This window comes from Lithobates pipiens, unplaced genomic scaffold, assembly GCF_037356315.1.
Source record: "Lithobates pipiens isolate NorthernLeopardFrog02 unplaced genomic scaffold, aLitPip1_a1.2 Scaffold_19, whole genome shotgun sequence".
Classification (NCBI taxonomy): Eukaryota; Metazoa; Chordata; class Amphibia; order Anura; family Ranidae; genus Lithobates; species Lithobates pipiens.
The window spans coordinates 410,414,468-410,437,969 of NW_027507764.1; the positions used below are offsets into that span (position 1 = coordinate 410,414,468).

Consider the following 23,502-nt stretch of genomic DNA (forward strand, 5'->3'; position numbering starts at 1 on the left):
TACATTTGACCATCCAATATAATCACTTAAATCCAAAAGATTTCACTCCTTTCATGACCAGGACAGTTTTGCTATTCGGCACTGTGCAAATTTAACTGGCGATTGCGTGGTCATGCAACACTGTACACAAATAACATTTATATAATTTATTCTCACACCAATAGAGCTTTCTTTTGATGGTATTTGATCATTATTTTTTTTTGCGATGTAAACAAAAAAAGCGCAAAACGCAAAATTAAAAAGTTTTACTTTCTACTTTAAAACATATCCACAATTTAAAAAAATAAAAAATCTAATTTCTTAATGAACTAATTAATACTAATTAATGAAGGCCAAAATGTATTCTGCTACATATTTTTGGTAAAAAAAAAAAAGCACAAGAAGTGTATATTATTTGGTTTGTGTGAAGATTATAGCGTCTGGTTTAGATACTAGAATTTTTATTTGTTTATTTATTCTTTTATACTAGTAATGGCGGCGATCAGAAAATTATAGTGGGACCGTGATAGTGTGGCTGGAAATCTGACACTAACGCTGGCTGGGGGGGGGGGTACACTAACTGACACTGACATCAATAGTGTCACCAATACAGTGATCAGTGTTATATAGTATATAATATCCACTCTGGGTTTCTCTTCATCACCCATTGCTGCTGTGGAGGACAAGGGGAGTTGAGTGTTTGGATTGGCGCTGCTTTTCCCATGTTGCCTAACAATATAAGTATGTTCCATACCTGGCCAACCCCAATGAAAGCTGGAAATTACTGTATTAATAACCGGCCGCTACTACAGTGATCTCCACCAGCTTTTGGGTCCCTTGATGAGTGACTGCAGTACTGTTTATGGAATATAGGAGGTTCCTCAGCACAAGCACCAGTCAGTTCAGGTCAGGGGAGGAGAGATAGTTTGTCTGTTCCTACTAGGTAGGAACAACAATCTGACTCCTCCTCTAGTCAGTCCTATTCACACAGTTAGAAACACACCTAGAGAACACAGTTAACCCCTTGATCACCCCCTAGTGTTAACCCCTTCCCTTCCAGTGACATTTACACAGTAATCAGTGCATTTTTTATAGCACTGATTGCTGTATAAATGTCAGTGGTCCCAAAAAAGCATCAAAAGTGTCCAATCTGTCAGCCGCAATGTCACAGTCCTAAAAAAATTGCTGTAAAAAAATCATTAAATAAATAAAAATACCATAAATCTATTCCCTATATTGTAGGAGCTATAACTTTTGCGCAAAGCAATATCCGCTTATTGCAATTTTTTTTTACCAAAAATATGTAGAAGAATACATATCGATCTAAACTGATGAATAAACTTTTATATATATATATATATATATATATATATATATATATATATATATATATATATATATATATATATATATTTATTTATTATAGCAAAAAGTAAAAAAATATAGTTTTTTTTCAAAATTGTCTGCCTTTTTTTGTTTATAGCACAAATAATAAAAACTGCAGAGATGATCAAATACCACCAAAAGAAAGTTCTATTTGTGGTAAAAAAAAAAAAAAGTATGCCAATTTTATTTTGTACCACCGCGCAATTGTCAGTTAAAGCGACACAGTGCCATATCTCAAAAAATGGCCCAGTGAGGAGAGGGGGTAAATCCTTCAAGGGCTGAAGTGGGTAAAAAAATTATATTGTTGCTGTCAGATCCAGACTGGCCATAGGACATACCTATTGCCTGGTGGGCCAGGGCTGCCGGGCTGCGTGTCCTATCAAAATCCGATCTGCTGTTGGCTGGCTTCATTCTTCCGCCATCGTCTTTCAACTCCAGGGGAGTGGGGGGGGGGGGGGGGGTTGGCCCCGTTGAGTGAGTCCCTATCAGCACCATCTGCTGTTACTTGGTGATAGCTGCAAGGCCCACCCCCAGGGGCGGACTTGACCCCCCGGTTGTTCAAGGGACAAATAGGAGTACCTGTGCCCTGAGGAGGGGTGTGTGCTCATTATAATGAGGGGGGGGGGGCACCTGTGTGTGTGTGAGGGAGATGCACTGTGCTTCATATAATAGTGCGATGGGCGATAATTGGCCATACTCTCTCACTCCCCACTCTCAACCCCTCTCTCTCTTCTCCCTCTCTCTCTCACTCCCCCCCTCTCTCTCTCTCTCACCGTCCTCTTTCTCTTCTCCCACTCTCTCCCCCCTCTCTCTCAACCCCCCTCTCTCTCCCTCACCCCCCTCTCTCTCTCTCTCTCTCTCTCTCACACAACCCCTCTTTTCTCACCTCTCCTTTTCACCCCTCTCTATCATCCCACTCTCTCTCATCTCCCTCTCTCTTACCCCCTTCTCTCACTTTTCTCTCTCTCACCCCCTCTCTCTCATCTCCCTCTCACTTACCCCCTCCTCTCACTTTCCTCTCTCTCACCCCCTCTCTCTCATCTCCCTCTCACTTACCCCCTTCACTTACTTTACTCTCTCTCACCCCCTCTCTCTCATCTCCCTCTCAATCACCCCCTTCTCTCACTTTCCTCTCTCTCACCCTCCTCATCTCCCTCTCAATTACCCCCTTCTCTCACTTTCCTCTCTCTCACCCCCTCTCATTTCTCTCTCAATTACCCCCTTCTCTCACTTTCCTCTCTCTCACCCCCTCTCATCTCCCTCTTTGTTACCCCCTTCTCTCACTTTCTTCTCTCTCACCCCCTCTCATCTCCCTCTGAATTACCCCCTTCTCTCACTTTCCTCTCTCTCACCCCCTCTCTCTCATCTCCCTCTCTCTTACCCCCTTAGCTCACTTTCTTCTCTCTCACCCCCTCTCTCTCATCTCCCTCTCACTTACCCCCTTCTCTGACTTTCCTCTCTCTCACCCCCTCTCTCTCATCTCCCTCTCAATCACCCCCTTCAATCACTTTCCTCTCTCTCTCACCCTCCTCATCTCCCTCTCAATTACCCCCTTCTCTCACTTTCTTCTCTCTCACCCCCTCTCATTTCTCTCTCAATTACCCCCTTCTCTCACTTTCCTCTCTCTCACCCCCTCTCATCTCCCTGTTTGTTACCCCCTTCTCTCACTTTCTTCTCTCTCACCCCCTCTCATCTCCCTCTGAATTACCCCCTTCTCTCACTTTCCTCTCTCTCATCTCCCCCTCTCTTACCCCCTTAGCTCACTTTCTTCTCTCTCACCCCCTCTCATCTCCCTCTCACTTACCCCCTTCTCTCACTTTCCTCTCTCGTACCCCCTCTCATCTCCCTCTCACTTACCCCCTTCTCTCAATTTCCTCTCTCTCACCCCCTCCCATCTCCCTCTCACTTACCCCCTTCTCTCACTTTCCTCTCTCTCACCCCCCTCTCTCATCTCCCTCTCACTTACCCCCTTCTCTCACTTTCCTCTCTCTCACCCCCCGCTCTCATCTCCCTTTCACTTACCCCCTTCTCTCACTTTCCTCTCTCTCACCCCCTCCCATCTCCCTCTCACTTACCCCCTTCTCTCACTTTCCTCTCTCTCACCCCCTCTCTCTCTCTCTCTCTCACACCCCTCCTTTTTTCCCCCTCCTCTCCCCTTCCTCCATCTCCCTCCTACTTCCCATCTCTCACCCCTGCCTATTCCTATCTCTCCTCCACCCCCCCCCACTTCTGCCTCTATCCCTCCACCCCCTCTTCCCCTCTTAATTTCCGGAATACCTCAGGTTCTCAGTAAAAAATGCATTCTGTCAGTAGATTTTTCATGTTAACTCAATGTAAAAAAAAAGTTGTGGGGGGTTGGCAACCCTGTCAGGAAGAAGCTTAGTTGGAGCTGAAAGGCCACACAAGGCAACCCCTCAAACATCAGGCATCTTTACTGTACTATGTAACCAGTAGGCACTACCCACAGCCCCCAAAAACCACACCCAACATGTGCTGTGGTGCGCTGCACTTCTTTCTCTAGATTTAGAGTCCAACTTATGATCTCGCACACAGGCCCACTGCTTTCATAAAACTTCCCTGGTTGCATCATGAACAGCAGTGGTCATCTCTACATCCGGAAGTGCCCAGCAGCTTCTACAGAAATAAGCCAGGAACTTCCAGCAGGCTATGCTGCAGTTGATATTTAAATGCCCCTTCTATGCAGCTTAGCTTCAAAATGTAGGTGGGGCTTTGTGTGGGTGGGCCTTGAGTGTGGGTGGGGACACAGTGGGCCCCATGATCTCCTACTGCCTAGGAGCTCTATGAGTTGTCAGTCTGCCCCTTGTATGGCTGCTCAGTCTAACATGCCCGGATCAATTTTTTTGTCCCAGTCTGGGCCTAGTTGCTGTGAGACGATCCATCCCATTTTATGACTTTAGTTATTTTTAACAACAGAGAATACATGTTTTGGTTGAAAAACACATCTCTGTGGTGCTATATTTTGTCCTCCTATCTTTTTTTTCTTCAGGTGATTGGTGAGAGATGGAGCTGCAAGACTGTCTTGGGCATAGACCAGACATTCACAACATACTGATTGGCAAACATGTTGGCCCCGAAGGGTCTCCAGAAGTGCTTTGATTGGCATTTGGTGGACAACCAGGCAAAAACCCATATCCTGTCCTAGCCATGCACCATTGTGCAGTTGCCAGTTACAGTTTGAGTGACTTTAGCAGCTCAGAAGATCATGCTTTACACAAACAGGAGCTGGCTGCTCCAAGAGACATAGCATTGAGGCAGCTCCCTGGACACTGAGACAATGATAGGGGCATGGGGAGAGACCTGGCAGACCAAGAACCTGTATCTCTTGGTGAGGTGGCTCAGGTGGCTGTCATTGGGCAATCACTATGCATTGTTGACAATTGGAAGCATTTTTAAAGGACAGTTCCTTTTTAAAATTACCATGCATTTTTTTGTAGCAACAATGAGTCAGTGGACACAAACTATAAATAGGTGCAAGAACCATTCTTAGCATTCTTAGCATAAAATGACATTGCCGAGTATGAGATGGGCATGGAAGAATGATAACAGAGGTGACAACGAGGCAGATATAATTGGTAAAACTAGGTCTTTAACAGTAAGTCTAATATGTCTGTTTATGCCATGTGGACCATGATGCCCATCTCTGTGTATGACAAATGGACCGTCACAATGAGTGGGCACAGTAAAACACCATAACAGCATGTGGGTACAGTTTGGATGGTATTTTTAATGTTGCTAATATATACACACAGTATTTTTGACATGTGGGCAATGTTGTTTCATGTGATCGCTCTCTGATCAATGAACATTGTACCATTTTATGACAGTATAGTAGTGTACATGCAACATATAAATCCTATTTAGGTAGTTAACAGATGTTGAAACTAATACAGCATTAAAGTCACACATTTATTCTGACTATCTTTACTATGTATATCCCTTAATTTTCTACATAGCCTTTGATGCGATTTGAATTGAGCTCCCCTTCCTTAGAGGTATAAAAAAAAAACACACATGACCTACAAAATATATTCCTATCAAGCAAAACCCATGTACATTTTCAATATTATTATGAAAACAAGGCCACATATTGATTTTTTTTTTAATGTGGCAACGTCTTGCCCCAAGCCAATCCAAGATAAGAGAGCCCCCAGAATAACAGAGTCACTTAATTGTGTTGGTGCTTGGATTCATTTCTTACTATGAATACATCCTGTTGTTGGCCAGTCCCCATCAGAAACAACAAATGGAGGACAGATTATCAAGCCTGTCCTGATTGCAATTGGCAAATCTAGCTGTCTACTTTATGACGCTTCCCTCCCTGTGATCTCTTTCTCATTGCTTTCTACTCCTCTCCTCTCCATAATCTCTTCTTGTTTGCTCACCGCCTCTCCCCACTCCATGACCTCCTCCACTTTTCTCCTTACCTTTCCAAGACCTCCTCTTCTTTGATCCCTACCCTCCCTATCTACAATATTCTCCTCCTTTCCGTTGTTTGGCCCTCTCTCTATGTGACCTGCTCTTCTTTGCTACCTGCCCCTACCCTTTCCATTACATTCTCCTCTTTGTTCCTTGCTCCTCCCTTCTCAATGACTGCTGCCCTTCTACCCTTACACCATTCTCATTATTCCTTTTCTTTTGCTACCTGCCGCTCCCCTCTCCATGTCTTTTTCATACTTTCTTCCTCTCTCTATAACCCCCTTCTTAATCCTCACTGCCCCTCCCTTCCTTTAACATACATTTATCCTATTTAAAAAAAAAATATTTTATATATATATATATATATATATATATATATATATACATACATACACACACACACACACACACACACACACACACATACATATATCTATATATAATGCTGTAGATGGGGGCTAGGAATGATGGGACACATAATCCAGACAAGGACAGTCTCTCAGTGATCCAGAGAGACAGACATTTTGGAACTAATGCTGCGTACACACGATCAGTTTTCCCTTTAGAATAAACCCCAAAGGTTTTTCAGACGGAGTTCCGCTGAAACTGTCATGCGTACACACGATCACACCAAACTCTGACCGTTGAGAACGTGGTGACGTACAACATGTATGACAGGACTAGAAAAAGGAAGTTCAATAGCCAGTAGCCAATAGCCTCCGTCTCATACTTGATTCGGAGCATGCATGGGTTTTTTGCACGTCAGAATTGCCACAGACGATCACATTTTCAGTTAGGAACTTTCTTTTTCTGGCTGGAATTCAGCCGGCAAAAGTCAGATGGAGTGTACACACGGTCGCATTTCCCAACGAAAAACTCTCATCGGTCTTTTGCGGGCTGAAATTTCCAATCGTGTGTATGCGGCATAAAATAAATAAATGCTTGGACACATTCTTAGATGAAATTTGGATGATATAATATATTGAGAAATGTTTTCTTAGTGGATCTGCATAAATTATTGGAAAACAAGGGGGGGTTAATACTACTTTAGGTAAAGCTGCTAAATGTGCCTTTTTTGAGCTTATAAGGTGTCTATTGTATAAAAATATGAGTCGCTTATAGAGCTTTGTAAGTCAGGGATACCTAATGCATACCACAATCTCTCCAACGATATGGAAAATCATTTGCATAATTTACCATTATTTTAATTCACTGTCACTGTTTTCAGGTAATTTTTGCTATTTTTCCTTTTTCTGTTAGAGAACTAACATCCAAAAAGATTAATGTCCTTGCTTTATCTCTGTTAAAGCTGGAATTACAAATCAATCTTAGCATATCTGACACTATATCGCTTGCAATGCCAGGAAGCTAATGTTATGCAATACTGAAGGTTATTATATGATGAGCAAAAGAGGTGTGAAAAGGCTATGGAAATCAGCTACTCTTTTTGTTCCTTTATCAGAGGAGGACAATGGTGCTGAATAATAGCTGCAGAAGTCTGCAATATATTATGCTTTCAGAATTCATATTCTCTGCTGGTTATTTTAATATTTTGCTTTAAATTCTGCAAATTGTAAAATGTACCTACTAAGATGGCCTGTTAAACTAAGCACCTTGGCAGAAATAGCATTATACACAATGGGCTATATCTGTATCACATAAGTTTGATTCTTTATTGCTCATTTAAAATTGTATTTTGCTGTCCTTATGAGCAAATTTTTTGATACTTTAAATTCCTGTAAATAATATATTCTTCCTAATCCCTATGCAGTTACAGAGATATGTATTGTGTTCTTATATATATTTTCTTTATATCTTATATATTATTCTTCCTATATATTATATTATTGATAAAGTAAAAACAAGATTGCCTCTATAATATTTACCTCTTGGTTAAATATAAAATATTGTATAAAAATATTTCTTATCTACTAGTTAGAACCAGCAGGTGTTGTACCCATCACTGAGCTGGCCTACTGCTGTGCTTTTAAAAGCATTTAATATACGTAAACAGACCTGGATAGCAGGAGATAAAATCACACACATGATTCAGTGCGTCAAACATGGGGCACGCTTCCCTCTCTCCTAGCAGGTATTCAGGGCTGTCTTTAATATTGATTGGACCCTGGGCAAACATTTCACTGTATACCTTCTCTGAGATATAGAATAAATAGCAGCTAGACTTGAATCAGATCAGGCAGCAATTGCGTTTGGTTGCCAAAGGTTACAGTGTATCATTACAGCTCACTGACTGGCTGCTAGAGGTCACAGCACACATTATGGCTCACTGATTATTTGCTAGAGGTTACAGCACATGCTTTCCGTGTGTTGATTGGTTGCTAGAGGTCACTGTACATCAATATTGCTCAATTATTGTCTGCTAGAGGTTACTGGACATCCTTACCACTCACAAATTGGTTGATAGAAGATACTGCACATCATTGCTGCCCACTGATTGGTTGCTAGTGGTTACTGCATATCCTTACCACTCAATGATTAGTTGGAAGAGGTTAGTGCACATCCTTGCAGCACACTGATTGGTTGCTAAGGGTTATAGCACAAAATCTCCTCACTGCCTGCACACCACCTCCAATGACCACCAATGTTAGGAGGGATTTACACTGACCACCAATATAACGTGGGATTTACACTGACCATCATTGTAAGGGAAATTCTGCACTTGTCACCAATGTAAAGGGAAATGTAGGTTGATGACAAATGTAATGAAGAATTTACACTTGCAACCAATGTAATGGAGGATTTTACATCAAAAACCAATAAAGGGGGATATCTACACTGAACACCAAAGTAAGAGGGGATTTACACTCAGCACAAATTTAAATGGGGCTTCTACATGGACCACTAATATAAGGCAGGAGTCAAAACTGACCACAAATGCAAGTTTGATTTTTTTTTTTTACTGATTACCAATATAAAGAGGAGTTTCTACACTGGCCACCAATGTAATGGGGATTTGTACTAATAGGAGCATTTATAAGTAACCACCAATGTAAGAAGGGATTTACACTGACCACCAATATAAGAGGGACCTTTACACTGGCCACTAGTGTGAATGAAAGGAGCAGAAGTGATGGTGAATATGACCTCAGGGGGGCATGATATACATATGAATGCCGCCTCTATTTACATATCAATACCTCTTCTATTTACATAGCAATGCAGGTTATTTACATGTAAACACAGGATCTGCAGGTGAGTGAGCAGAGCTAGGAAGCATTAGTAACGGAACTGCACACTGAGATATTGGGACAAAGCACGGGACTAAAACTTCAAGGGACAAGGGAATTTAAACTGGGATAGTTGGCAAGTATGAGGCAGCTGCTTTGGGCCCCACAACAATGATGGTGCCCAGGGCAGCTGCCCCTTTTGCCCTGCCTTAAAAATGGTTCTTCCTGTATTGGTTACAACTGAGCATAGCTCTGCATGATTTTCAAAATGCTGTGGCGTTACCGTATATTTATTAATCAATTAAAATATAATGTAAAAACATCAGTTAGTAAACTTATTTATGTTTCAAGAAGAATTGAATTACAGCTACACAGCTAGTAAGAACTGTCTGTACAGTATGCATCTTAAATGCATAATTTTACATTAAAAAGTTTTTTATTAACTTTTTACAAAATTATAAAATTAGAGGTTATATTTATATTATATATAGGTTATATTTAACCTATCTGATTAATATAATCTATAAAAGAAATCAGTTGTGGACATCTGCTTCATCCAAAGACAAGGAATATTTCCCAATCTCACCGAAAACATATATAAGGAGCTGAAAGTTGACTGGAACTCTGGAAGCTGCCCCCCCCCCCCCCAAAAAAAAAGGCAAATACAGGGCATAGAACTAGTCACCAGTATTATTTGTATGCTATACAGTGGACTATTTCTCTATTAGAGGAACAGGGTTTTTCCTAATATGTGACACTCTTGTTACGGGTGATCTTATGGTGTCAATTTGAAGCTGTAGGAGAGTTGGAGAATGTGAAGATCTACAAAATAAATCAAGCAGGACCAGAGAAATCATTGCACTGCAGGTCATCATGTATAGCTTTCTCATCAGCAACAGTCAGCAGTAAACCAGTAACATCACCAAATCCCACTCCAAATCTCATATCACTAGCATTTAGCTTCAGCAATGCCTTAGATTATCTGACTTCAGCTACACAGTACTGCAATGAGGCTACAAAACCAAAATGCCTAGGCACAGAAAGTGCACTTCAATTTTTAAGAGGAATCCAAAACCAATGAATCATTTTATATATATCCTATAACTTATGTAGTACAAACCCAGAACTGGTCGGGCTGTTTGGTCCCAGGATACTCCAAGAAAACTTATAAAAAACTGTTGTTAAGGACACAAAAGCTGATCAGCTCCTTCATGGTGAGAGCATCCTCTCTAAGGTGAAGAATAAACCGATTCCAAAGAGGGACTCCTCAACAGCAGTGAAGTCCTCTATGAACTGTGAAAAGCTCTCCCAAGTGAAGCAAAGGAAAGTCCACAGGCTGGTACTCACTGTGCCCTGAATACTGTGTTGCCCCCTGCAGTATCTGTCAGCTTCTCTACTTAACTTCCTGTGTCCTGAGTCCTCAGATGAACTTTCTGCATGAGTTCAGGAGGCTAGGCCAGAGGTCCCTTAGCCCAAGCAGGAGCTGGAACCCCAAAAATGATTCTTGCATGCTGCAGGTGATATCCCAGGGATGCTTCCATCCTCAGGTTGGGTCTTACTCCACAAGGAACAAGAGGAAGCTGTTCTAGACCCCACCCTATTTCTACCCCTCTCAGCCCCCCTGGACACTTACTCTCCTGACAAGGGATTGACTGAAGAGGCATGAAAAATACAGGCCAGCATATAAGCTCTTCTGCCCACTATATCTCAGAGCTCATTGAGGTGCAGGGAAAAGTAGCTGAGCCTGCACCAGCAGATTCTAGAGCAGACATTACTAAATAAGTTCTCTCCTTGGTTACAATGAGGCCAAAAACTAAATTTACTTAACACTAGTAGCCTACTCAGGCACTACACATAGTAAACTTCATTTTTTTAGTTCAAATCAACTTTAATGTCAACACAGGCTTTTGTTCAGGTTAGAACTGCTTATTTCCTCAACTCAATAAAAAGGAAAAAGCAGCTTGAAATTGGTTAATTTAAATTAAATGGAGATTGGCTGCAGTTATAAAGAGGGTCAAATGCACCCATAAAAGAAATGTCAGAAGCATCTCAAACTGAACTCAAACTGAACTCAAATCGAAGGTGAATGCACCTAAAAGTAGCATTTCTTACAGTTCTATTTAAACTACCCCTTTTTGTATTGACATACCTCCATATAATAAGTCTGCCTGGACACCAGCATCTATGGTAGCTTAACTATTCAATAAGAAACAAAACTTGAACACAACACAATTTTATTTCAGATAATTGCAGTGCATTTACTGATTTTGTTTAGCCTCTGTGTGTGGACACCCATTCTCAGACATTTAGTTCCTCTCCCATTTGAAAGAACATAGATCAAAAAGACTATTTGGTGAAAGACTAAAACAAAATGCTGCAGGTGTCAGGTATGGGTACAGAGGGAAACCTGTGTATACCTGCAGTAGTCTCGAAAAACCTCTCGGTATCTTGTTATATAGTGGGAAAGCATGCCCTCCTCCTTGCCTTCTGCACAGGCCTACCGTGCAGTAAGACAGACCATCATAGCAATAAGCCAATAAAGATGTGTAGGATGTGGGGTTTAGCATTAACCCAAAGTGTGTGAGCGTTTTATGCTATATTGTATACATCAATTACATTTGTGTTTTAGGGACTGATATAGATACAGTATGTTCAGGCACTCACTTTCTTTTTTGTTTTTTATTGATAGAGTCTTATGTCCAATTGACTATATTTGGGCAATTTCAACTTTGTCCAGGTCCACTGTAGTTCTTAAAAAAACAATTGCACAGAAGTGGAATTTCTAAGCCTTATAATGTTATTCCATCTTTTATACAAACAATATTTTACATCTGTGGCCTATGTATAATCTAAAATATTCCTGTTTTATTTATCTGAATGTTTCCGGCATTTTTGAATGTATTAGATTACTATTTCACAGGTTTAGAACGCTTTGCAGTTTTGTTTACAGTAAGGATGGTGCCCTTATGTTCTGAAAATGTTAGCTATCTTTGTTTTATCTGTGTTTTCTAGTAACATTCTTTCACCTAGAAATTTCTCTTTTTTCTGAGAAAACAAATACCATACTTTCTTGATGTATTGTAAATCAGAAAGCCCATTTGTATGAGCCTGTGAAGAAAGGGTAACTTCACACATTATAAGGAAACATGTGAAAAAATATACAATATATACCCCTTTGAAAATTGTATTTTATTATCTTAAAGTATAATATACTTACAGAAATTACATTATGGATATACGAGAGGCCAAAGCAAAAAAGTGTAAAGAACATCTCAGTATCAAATAGGCACATAATAACAAATCAGAAAAAAATAGGTAAAGTATTAGGCTTCGTGCAACTTTATTCTATGAAATTCTTTTAATTAATAGGACAGAAATAAAGTCTATAAAGAGTCACTTTCACAAGCTATATTGACACTATAAGTTATTCCAAAGAAAGGAATGTGAGAGAACACAGTATTTAATAATTAATAATATATATACCGTATTTTTCGGACTATAAGGCGCACGTAAAAGCCTAAATTTTCTCCCAAAAACGACCGTGCGCCTTATAATCCGGTGCGCCTTATATATGACCTGTTGACATCGCTGGAGTTCTTTGTTAACAGTATCTGTCAGATGGGCGCGCATGGAGTCACAGATCAATAGGGATGGAGATTCGTGGAAAAAGCCACCCGGTCTCTTGACGTTAACCTTCGGACTATAAGGCGCACGTAAAAGCCTAAATTTTCTCACAAAATCGACCGTGCGCCTTATAGTCCGATGCGCCTTATATATATGGAAATATCCATTTTATCAGCCGGTCGTTGCTAGTGCGCCTTATAATCCGGTGCGCCTTATAGTCCGAAAAATACGGTACCCTAACCCGCTTATGGAGTAAACAACTCAACAAACCCATACTGTTCCCTTTCTGTCCCTTGGCCCTGATGTGGGGGGAATTCAATCATTCAATATGGTGGGACAGGTGGCATACTGACTAGGTAGGGCTGAATAGAGATTGTGGCTTGAATGCATAGGAGCAGCTGTACCTGACTGTAACATTTTTGAGAAGATGGTATGTGTCACATTAAAGTGGTTCTAAAACCTAAACAATTTTTATTTAGCATTCCTTGCAATAAGATAAAAAATGTTTAGGCTTTGATTTTGGCCCCTCACCCCCTCTTTTGCTTACCAGAGCCCTGATTTGATCCAGCGCTGTGCAGCTCTTCTCTTCCCTCACATCCAGGTCTCGCTGGATTTGCTGGGGCACCGGGAGCCATTGGTGCTGTCAGTGATGAGGGAGCCCACAGTGGGGTCTGGGAGCGAGCACGCACATGTGCCCTCATGGAAAACAGCTTCCTATAGGGACACCAGACAGAGAGGAGGGACCAGGAGCGCTGGTGTGGGACCCGAGAAGAGGAAGTTTTTGGTCGCTCTGTGCAATTCCATAGACATGTTTTTTTTTTTTTTATTTAACTTTCCAATCACTATAAGCAGACCACACAGTAACGTGGCCATGACAGCCCAATTCCTGCTTGTGGAGCAGCTAAACTTAAAACAATGGAAACCAACACAAAGAGCAGGTTGGACATGTATTTGAAAAGTGATTCTAGTGATCTACTTGTAATCGGGAATAATATGAGCAGTGGTGGCTCGTCCATAAGGGGTGCAAGGGCACCGCCCCCCTAATCCATGCACCTGGTCCCTAATCTACATGTAGGGTGCTGGACGCATGGATTTCAATGGGGGTTTATTTATTTTTTGAAGCACATGATTAGAGCCCGAGGCTCTAAATGGCTTAAAAAAAGGATGGGCTTGTGTCACAGAGCACTGCGCCCTGAGCCCATCCAGTTGTGTAACAGTAGCAAATTAATATTTGCTATTGTCTTCCTGATACTCCTCCTGGCCAATCAGAAAGCGAGTCCTGAGACCCGATTGGCCGAGAGGAGAAGTGACCGTATTGGCCGCCAGGAAGGAAGCCGCCGAGGAGGAGGAGATGCAGGAGAAGCCGTTGAGGAGGAGGAGATGCAGGAAGGATTCGCAGCTGCCCGCAACCTAGGTGGGGTAAGTGCGGGGCTGGTGGGCTGACGATCAAGCGACGGGGGGGGGGGGGGGGGCTGTGACAGGTGTTTTTTTTTTGCAGTCCCTCCCCCCCAAAAATGGAGCACCACAGCCACCACTGAATATAAGTATAGTTACATAGCAGAGATCGGAAAATCTGTATTATTTTCTATAAAAAGCAACGTAAATACTGTTTTTCAGAAATGTTCCAAAAAACTGCCAAATGATCTCTTCAGTATTAGTGAAAAAATAAACATAAAGCATGATCCATTTTGTATCCCCACTAAACACTAGACACACACAAAGATTCTATAGTTGTCTGCCAGATGGCAAGGAAGGAAATGATAATTGTATTAAACCAAAGAAAGCAATGTAAACAGATGATTTGTTTACTGGATTTAATGGAATAGCACAGAGACCAAAGCCAAAAGCAATAGTTTTCTGTCATTATTTTGCCAAATGAGACATGATAGTTATCTATCTGGGCCGCAATCAATGTAATCAAACCATAAACTATCTGTTTAAAGTGTTATCTAGTGATTATACAATGTGGCAAACCCTGCCTTTTCTTTATACACATGGATGGCCTTTATACAGTTTGTGAAATCAAACAACGAGGATACATGATGTACCATAAACCATTTGATCAGAAAATAATTAATGCCTACCTTTAGGCAGTTTATTATTTTTTTTAAATTCTGGATAGAATGGGGGTGATTTAGAACCCTTGTCAGGTTTGTATTGCTGTCTGTGTTCCCATTTGCACTTCATGTGCCAGAGGAGTCTGATACCCAGATAGGAAATGAAGGGAAATTATTCTTTGGTTGGGATACTAATATATAAAACACTATGTTGAGCTGAAACAGTGTGTATCAAACCCCACACATAAAATCTGGTTATAGGTTACTTAGGCCCTGAGTCTTGATTTTATGATGGTGTGTGCTCATTTTCCCCATATATAGAAGTCTGGGTTTTTCAATACACATATACTGTGACACCTGTATTGTGCCTAGTAACTAACTGCAGTCTTATGCCACGTACACACGGCCGGACTTTTTGGCAGACTAGGTCCGACAGTCCTTCGGACAATCCGATCGTGTGTGTGGGCTAATCCGATCATTTTTCATCTTAAAAATCAGACGGACCCTGAAATAAAACATGTTTCAAATCTATCCGACAGACTCAATTCCTATCGGGAAAACTGTTCATCTGTATGCTGGTCCGACAAAAGGGAAGCTATTGGCTACTGGCTATTGAACTTTCTTTTTTAGTCCCATCTTATGTCATCACGTTCAAAATGAACGGACTTTTCGAACTGACTTAGTCAGTGTGTGGCCAAGTCTGTTCGTTGGGAAAGTCCGTCGGAACTCTGCCGAATGTCTGTCGGGAAGACCGTTGGACCTAGTCTGACAGAAAGTCCGGTCGTGTGTACGCGGCATTAGTTTACTAGCCACATTTCAGGTTTACTTTAAGCCATCAATTAGTTCTAAATAATATGACATGCCAATGACAGCCGCCATGTGGTCTCTGAGCAGCAGCAATACCAGTAGCAGCAGCCATGTGGTTTCTGAGCAGCAGCTCCCACCTGGGCTCTCAGAAACAGCAGACATTATCTCTGGGCACAATATATACTTGCAGCAGTGACAGCCCAGTTTCCCCAGGCAGCAATGGAGACCCCAGAGCTCTCTCTTGACTCTTGGCAGTCTCTGAGCTCCATGCACACAGGTTCCTGCCTCACAGTTTACATCAACACAATAGAGATGACAACCACCAAGCACTGTACAGAGGCTCCAGTAATGGGCCTGAGGCTGTTAGTACATTCAGCCCTTCAAGCCCAGTAAAGTTCACAGCTTAGAACAGAGGTACAAGCAAATTAAACCATTCAGCTAGCTGAGCTTTTGTCCACACTCACTCCTTTGAGCAACTCAGTTCACACCAGCCTTTTTCTAGAGGGCAGGATCTCAGAGGCAGGGGTTATCCTCATTCCAACCACACAAACAGCAGTAGACAGTAGAGAGAATGCTCTGCCTCAAGGTTGTCCTTCAGTCCTGCATGAGATCGCTGGAAAATGTGGAGGGAGGTTGGGGGGTAATTTCAGCCCCGATAATTGTGTATGATGTATTTGGCAGCAATGACAGAAATGATAATAAGCTGTCCCAGCTGGTCTGATTTCCGAGACGCAGCCTGGGACATGACCATGGCAAGGCAACTTATTATAAAGCGGGACTGTCCCAGAAAATTTCGGACATTTGGCAAGTATGTAATCACTGTATGTCTAGTTATGTAGCTTGGGATAGCTCTCTAGTCAGATTGGTTTATATATAGTATCTCACAAAATTGAGTACACCCTTCACATTTTTGTAAATATTTTATTATATCTTTTCATGTGACAACACTGAAGAAATTACACTCTACAATGTAAAGTAGTGAGTGTACAGCTTGTATAACAGTGTAAAATAACTCGACACACAGTCATTAATGTCTAAACAGCTGGAAACAAAAGGGAGTACACCCCTAAGTGAAAATGTCCAAATTGGGCCCAGTTAGCCATTTTTCCTCCCCACTATCATGTGACTCGTTAGTGTTACAAGGTCTCGGGTGTTAATGGGGAGCAGATGTGTTAAATTTGATGTTATTCCTCTCACTCTCTCATACTAGTCACTGGAAGCTCAACATGGCACCTCATGGCAAAGAACTCTCTGAGGATCTGAAAAAAATAACTGTTGCTCTACAAAAAGATGGCCTAGGCTATAAGAAGATTGCCAAGACCCTGAAACAGAACTGCAACATGGTGGCCAAGACCATACAGCGGTTTCCCCTCAGAACAAGACTCACCATGGTCGATTAAATAAGTTGAGTGCATGTGCTCAGCATCATATTCAGAGGTTGTCTTTTGGAAATAGATGTGTAGCAGATGACATTTTGGACAAGGTGTCATACAGGTGTAAATTTAGTTTTTTGAACAATAGGGGTTCTGAGGGTTAATCATGTAGGTTGACTTTGACATCAGTTTGGCTGGGCTATGTTAGAAGTTCTGCTTGGTCATGTGTGTAGTGAGGTGGTAATGACAAGCCAGAACCAGGCCTGGTTGGACGTTTTAAGTATCAGCCTTCTTGGAACCAATCAGTGGGTGTGCCGGGCCTCGCTGAGGAGTCTGGGAGGGGGTACTTAAGATGTTGGGTGTCACGTGTTGAGAGAGAGGATTTCGTGAGGCCTGTGTGGTCTGTTCTTTTTCCAGGACCGGGGTAGCCCGGTCATGGGGTGCTTGACATCCCACAACATGTTCCTGTTATTTACCCCCAATAAACCTGTTTGGTCTGGTGTAGGGATCCGTATGTTCCCGAGTCTCAGAACCGGCTGATCCGAGGCACAGTAACTGAGGGAGGATTCAAGGTGTCCGGGTGTGCTCTTGGCTTGGAGAGGCACCACAGCTTGTGGAAGTGACCGGGGGAAGACTCTTTGGAGGAGGGCCGACAAGTGGCATCCTGAGAAGTACCTGGTTACTGAGTTGGGAAGAACACTGACGAATCCATGCTTTTTCCAGTACTATTAAGGAGACAGAGAACGTTCCAGGTACTGAGGAAAAAGGTTCCTGTTCACTCTTAGTTATAGCTTGTACACGTTCATAGGATTGTTTCAAGTTTTGAATCAACGTGCTTACTGCCATGATCTCTGGCTAGAGATCTGTTCAGCCTTGAAGTGCCGAGCTGCGAGTGGCTACTCTCTGGGTGGAATTAGAGACTTTGTTATATCTTCAGTTCAAGGTACCTGAGTTCTTCACCCATGCCCTCTGTTCCCATGAAAGACTGTGTTATCGGATGTTATCACCGCAAAATAAAACCTTTCAAAAGGACTTTATTGGTGTCAGTGTTCAAGTTGTTGGGTATCAACCCTGGGATCCCCTAGACATGGAAGAACAAGCCAAGCAGAGGTAACTGGTAAGTATGAGTGCTGCCAGCATTGCTGTAGTGGTTGAAGGGGTGAGGGGTCAGCCTGCCAGTGCTCAGATCATATGCCGCACACTGCATCAAATTGGTTTGCATGGCTGTCGTCCCTGAAGGAAGCCTCTTCTAAAGATGATGCACAAGAAAGCTCGCAAACAGTTTGCTGAAGACAAGCAGGTTAAGGAAATGGATTACTGGAACCATGTCCTGTGGTCTGATGAGACCAAGAGAAATTAATTTGGTTCAGATTGTATCAAGAGTGTGTGGTGGCATCCAGGTGAGGAGTACAAAGACAAGTGTGTCTTGCCTACAGTCAAGCATTGGGTGGGAGTGTCAGTCTGGGGCTGCATGAGTGCTGCTGGCACTGGGGAGCTACAGTTCATTGAGGGAACCATGAATGCCAACATGTACTGTAATATACTGAAGCAGAGCATGATCCCCTCCCTTCAGAGACTGGGCTGCAGGGCAGTATTCCAACACAATAACGACCCCAAAATCCCCTCCAAGATGACCACTGCCTTGCTAAAGAAGCTGAGGGTAAAGGTGATGGACTGGCCAAGCATGGCTCCAGACCTAAACCCTATTGAGCATCTGTGGGGCATCCTCAAACAGAAGGTGAAGGCAAGGTCTGTAAAATTCACCAGCTCCGTGATGTCATCATGGTTGAGTAGAAGAGGACTCCAGTAGCAACCTGTGAAGCTCTGGTGAACTCCATGCCCAAGAAGGTTAGGGCTGGAAAATAATGGTGGCCACACAAAATATTGACACTTTGGGCTCAATTTGGACATTTTCACTTTGGGGTGTACTCACTTTTGTTGAGTTATTTTGATGGGACAGCAAATTTACACTGTTAACCTGTACACTCACTACTTTACATTGTAGCAAAGTGTTATTTCTTTGGTGTTGTCACATCAAAAGATATAATAAAAAATTGTGAGATAATGTATATCTATGAATATTATTGTTGACTTTGAAACAGCTATTGGAATGTTCCTCTGGTGTGCTAGCTTAATATTTTTATTAATCAAGAGATCCTGCGCCCCTAAACAATAAACTATGGGAACACATTCTGCATGCGTTTGATTGAATTTAAAATAGTACTGCATAAAGAAGTTAGACTTCTGTATTATTGTGGATTTCGATTTTCAAGGACTAATCCCAATGGGTCAAGGCCCTGTGTGGAGTGATGCATAATATATCAGTTATTCAATATATTCCAACAGTATGAGCAGGCAGAAGGTTATAAGACCGGTGATAACATCAATGTTGATGATTTCACTGCCCTCCAATGTCAAGCTTGCCTTTGTAGAATTAATGCAACCTAAAACTGCTAGATAGAAGATAGTGGGCCAAATGTATGACTAACCTCCCGGGTCTCTAAGGGAATATATTAGTGAGATCTCTCCACTGGAGATCCTGTCTCTAACAGTGTGCTGTCAAGTCTTGTAAGACAAATGCAAAACAAATGCTGAATCTAATCCGTTAAATCCCAGAACTCAGATGCAAAGATCCCATGGTAGGTGACCCCACAGGATATAGAAAACATGCAGTGATTCCGTTTACCAGTCTCCACCCAAACAAAGATGTCAGTACTGCGTAGACTGGTCCTTCAACCATAATAAGTTTCAAAAGCAACTGAACTCTTTCATTCTATAGCTATACAAATATATATATATATATATATACTGTTAGGAACATAAACTTACCAATGAAGAATATATGTGTGTGAAGATGGTCAGCACATCATTTCCAGGATTTGTGCTGCGTTTAGTTCTTGTTTTCTTTGAAATTGCATGTGTGCTGCCAAAGAAGTATTATCATCCAGATTTAAACAACCAGCAAAAAAACTAATAAGATGAAGCACAGTAATGCCTGGAAACTATTTTCCTGACTGGCGTAATGTTAAATCCCTGTAGATAGCAATTTCACCACTTGATTTATAGCATATTTCCAGTTATGTGGTAATGTCACTGTTTAATATATCCAAGCACGCCTCTTGGCTTTGCTTTCGATGGAAGATCAAAAAATTGTTGTTTTTCAATCTGTTACCAATGCCTAGATGCTGCAAGTGCTTAGATGTAATAAGCATTTTTTACACCATGGGTTATTCATTATCAAGGATTCCAGATCTGGTTAATGAGTGCTTACTTTAATAGCCAAGAAACATATCGTTTAGCGTGATTGGGTATGTATTGTGCTGCTGAATTCCAGTATAATGTACATAATAAACTCAAACAGTAAAAAGTGATGTGTGGTTTTACAACATCTACTACCTTGTAAAACAGAAAGCTGCCTACCGTATAATATTTTGTATGTAGATGTAAACTCAAACTGTGCTTGTCAAGACAAATATAAAAGGTGCAGTACAGCTCTACAATACATGTACCTTACAATATATGTAACTTACGTGCCACAGGTAAGCGCTCAATTAGCTCAAATTGTGTACTGCGTTTAACAGTAAAAGAAATAATTAAAAAAAATTAAATATAATATAAATATTAAATATAAAATATTACATACAGTGCTTTTAAAAAGTATTCATACCCCTTAAAATTTTTCACATTTTGTCACGTTACAACCAAAAAACGTAAATGTATTTTATTGGGATTTTATGTGATAGACCAACACAAAGTAGCACATTGTGAAATGGAAGGAAAATGATAAATGGATTTTAACATTTTTTTTTACAAATACATATGAGAAAAGTGTGGTGTGCATTTGTATTCAGCCCCGCTGAGACAATACTTTGTAGAACCACCTTTCAGTGCAATTACAGCTGCAAGTCTTTTTGGGGATGTCTTTACCAGCTTTGCACATCTAGAGAGTGACATTTTTGCCCATTCTAATTTGCAATAATATCTCAAGTTCTGTCAGATTGGATGGAGAGCGTCTGTGAACAGCAATTTTCAAGTGTTGCCACAGATTCTCAATTGGATTTAGGTCTGGACTTTGACTGGGTCAGACTAACACATGAATATGCTTTGATCTAAAACATTCCATTGTAGCTCTGGCTGTATGTTTGGGGTTGTTGACCTGCTGGAAGGTGAACCACCCCCCAGTCTCAAGTCTTTTGCAAACTCTAACAGGTTTACTTCTAAGACTGCCCTGCATTTGGCTCTATCCATCTTCCCATAAACTGTCACCAGCTTCCCTGTCCCTGCTGAAGAAAAGCATTCCCACAACATGATGCTGTTATCACCATGTTTCACGGTGGGGATAGTGTCTTCATGGTGATGTGCAGTGTTAGTTTTCAGCCACACATAGCATTTTGCTTTTAGGGCAAAAAGTAAAACTTTGGTCTCATCTGACCAGGAAGGGATGCCTGTATCCAGTGTCTGCATTTGGATCTGTGCACCCATTTTGCGCAACGGCGCGATCCTAAAGCGCTCGTGTCACCCGGACATGGCGTATCTCCGATCAGCAGGAGGGCTCTGTGATTGGCCCTCCTGCTCACATGATGGCCGTGTCCAATCACAGTCATGTGATGTAAATAGAGAGTCAGTTGCTAGGCGATTGGCTCTCCTCTCCTCATACGGAAGTTGTCAGTGAGGAGAGGAGAGCGAATCGCTGAAGCCAGCCAGTGATCAGTGAGTATGAGCTTTTTTTTACACACTGATCACCGGCCCAGTGTCCCCGCACATGTCCCCACACAATGTAAACACACAATATCCCCAAAATAATGTCCCTAAAACACTGTCCCTACACACATGTCCGTTCACATGTTCCCACACAGTAAAAACACCTGTCCCCCACATATGTAACAATAAAATCATATGTTCCAATGATCATCTGCACACTTATGTCCGTGATCATCTGCGCACATATGTCTATGATCATCTGCGTAACTGCCATCTTCATTGTCTGCTGAGAAAAGAGAACTGGTCGATCAACTCTTGGGCTTAGAGCCAACAGGGGACAGTTGCAGCAGGGAACAGGGATCAGACCGATTTTGCAGCATGTTGGTCGAGTATGTAAGTTTATTTTTCATTATCCCACACTTCTCCTTTAAGTCAGTTTTGGAGTGCACACATTTCCACAGGAAGTAATTACAGTTTATGGAATTTTCGTGGCACAGGGAGAGTAATGGCCCTTTCACATATGCTGTCTGATCAGGTCCACCTGTCCGTTTTTCAGGCGGACCTGATTGGATGCTCAATGCACATCTATCAAGCGACGGATGTCAGCTGTGACATGTCTGCTGACATCCGGCGCTATCCGATCCGCTAAATCCCTATTTTCCATCCATCTGGCGGATCAGATCGGAGGGAATAGGATGAAAACAGACAGGTGGTCCGTTTTCATTCGATCTCCCATAGAGGACAGCGGGACTCTGACAGGTCCATCTCAGCACAGTGAGTGGAGAGGGACCTGTCATCCGCCTGCTAGGCGGGGATCAACGGAGCAATCCCTGCTGAGCAAGCTGAGTCTGTCAAAACAAACAGCCCCGTATGAAAAGGGCCTAAACATAAACAAAGATAAAACTCTTCTGTTAGAGTTTAGTTCTACTTTAACCAGTTACATATGAATTTAAGTTGGAAAATCTCACAATAACACACGCACTGACAAATGTCAGTAGAAAACTTCTTTCAAATGAGAGTATGAGGAGGGGGTGAAGCTTTTGCTATGTTTGCTTTGTTGGCAGGCATTTGTGAATTAAAGCAGAACTCTAGCCAAAATTACCAAGAAAAAAATGATTAGCCAATTAAAGAGCACACAAATACACACATTTTGCTTCTTGTTCAAATATTCTAGCTATCCTAGGAACCAGCGGTAAGGCACTCTGATGTTATCCATACCTCCCAGAAGTTGAGATCAAAGTGAGTATTTATAAAAAAAATTTAAATATTTTTTAAAAGTTTTTTGATATATAAATTTGTTTGGACAGGGCTGACAGGGAAGAGGACCTTCTAATTTTTATAAGCTAAAACATAAGAATTCTGCGCTCAAAATTTGGGATCTAGGAAATAATAAAAAGCAAGTTCTTGCTTCCAAACTGAATGTAAAAAAACAAAACAAAAAACAAAACAGTGCAGTGCTATAGAATATCAAATGCCATAAGATTAGACATTTCTTCAATACATATTTCCAAACAACAAATCCCCCTCCCCCCTCGTTTTTTGAAAATATCTGCCTTAAAACACCAAGGAATCCCCGACTCATCTCAGAAATATATCATAACCTTCTGAATCACACTGAAATGACCAAACTCCCATACATGATCAAATGGGAACAGGAAACAAATCTCTTGCTCTCATCTCACGACTGGGACATTTGTATTAGCAATCTACACAAATGTACGAGATCAATCACAGTCAAAGAGACAGCACTAAAATTATTTACCAGATGGTACTATACCCCAGTAAAATTACATTCAATATACCCCATAACACCTAATACATGCTTCAGAGGCTGTAATTTCCCGGGCTCATTCTCACATATCTTCTGGGATTGTTCCAAAATTACACACATATGGAAACAGTTAGAAAATTTTGCCTCAGTGATCACAAATAAAAACATAAAACTAACCA

At 41.5% G+C, this 23,502-nt stretch overlaps 1 protein-coding gene across 1 annotated transcript in view; it reads right to left on the reverse strand.

Moving 5' to 3' along the window:
- The window catches only part of ARHGAP28 (Rho GTPase activating protein 28), a 215,097-nt gene extending 195,099 nt beyond the window's left edge, over window positions 1-19,998 (reverse strand). Inside the window, exon 1 of the mRNA XM_077492486.1 lies at window positions 19,681-19,998. The gene's annotated coding sequence lies outside the window, so the exon portion shown is untranslated. The remainder of the gene's footprint in view (window positions 1-19,680) is intronic.
- Between the last annotated feature and the right edge of the window lie 3,504 nt (window positions 19,999-23,502).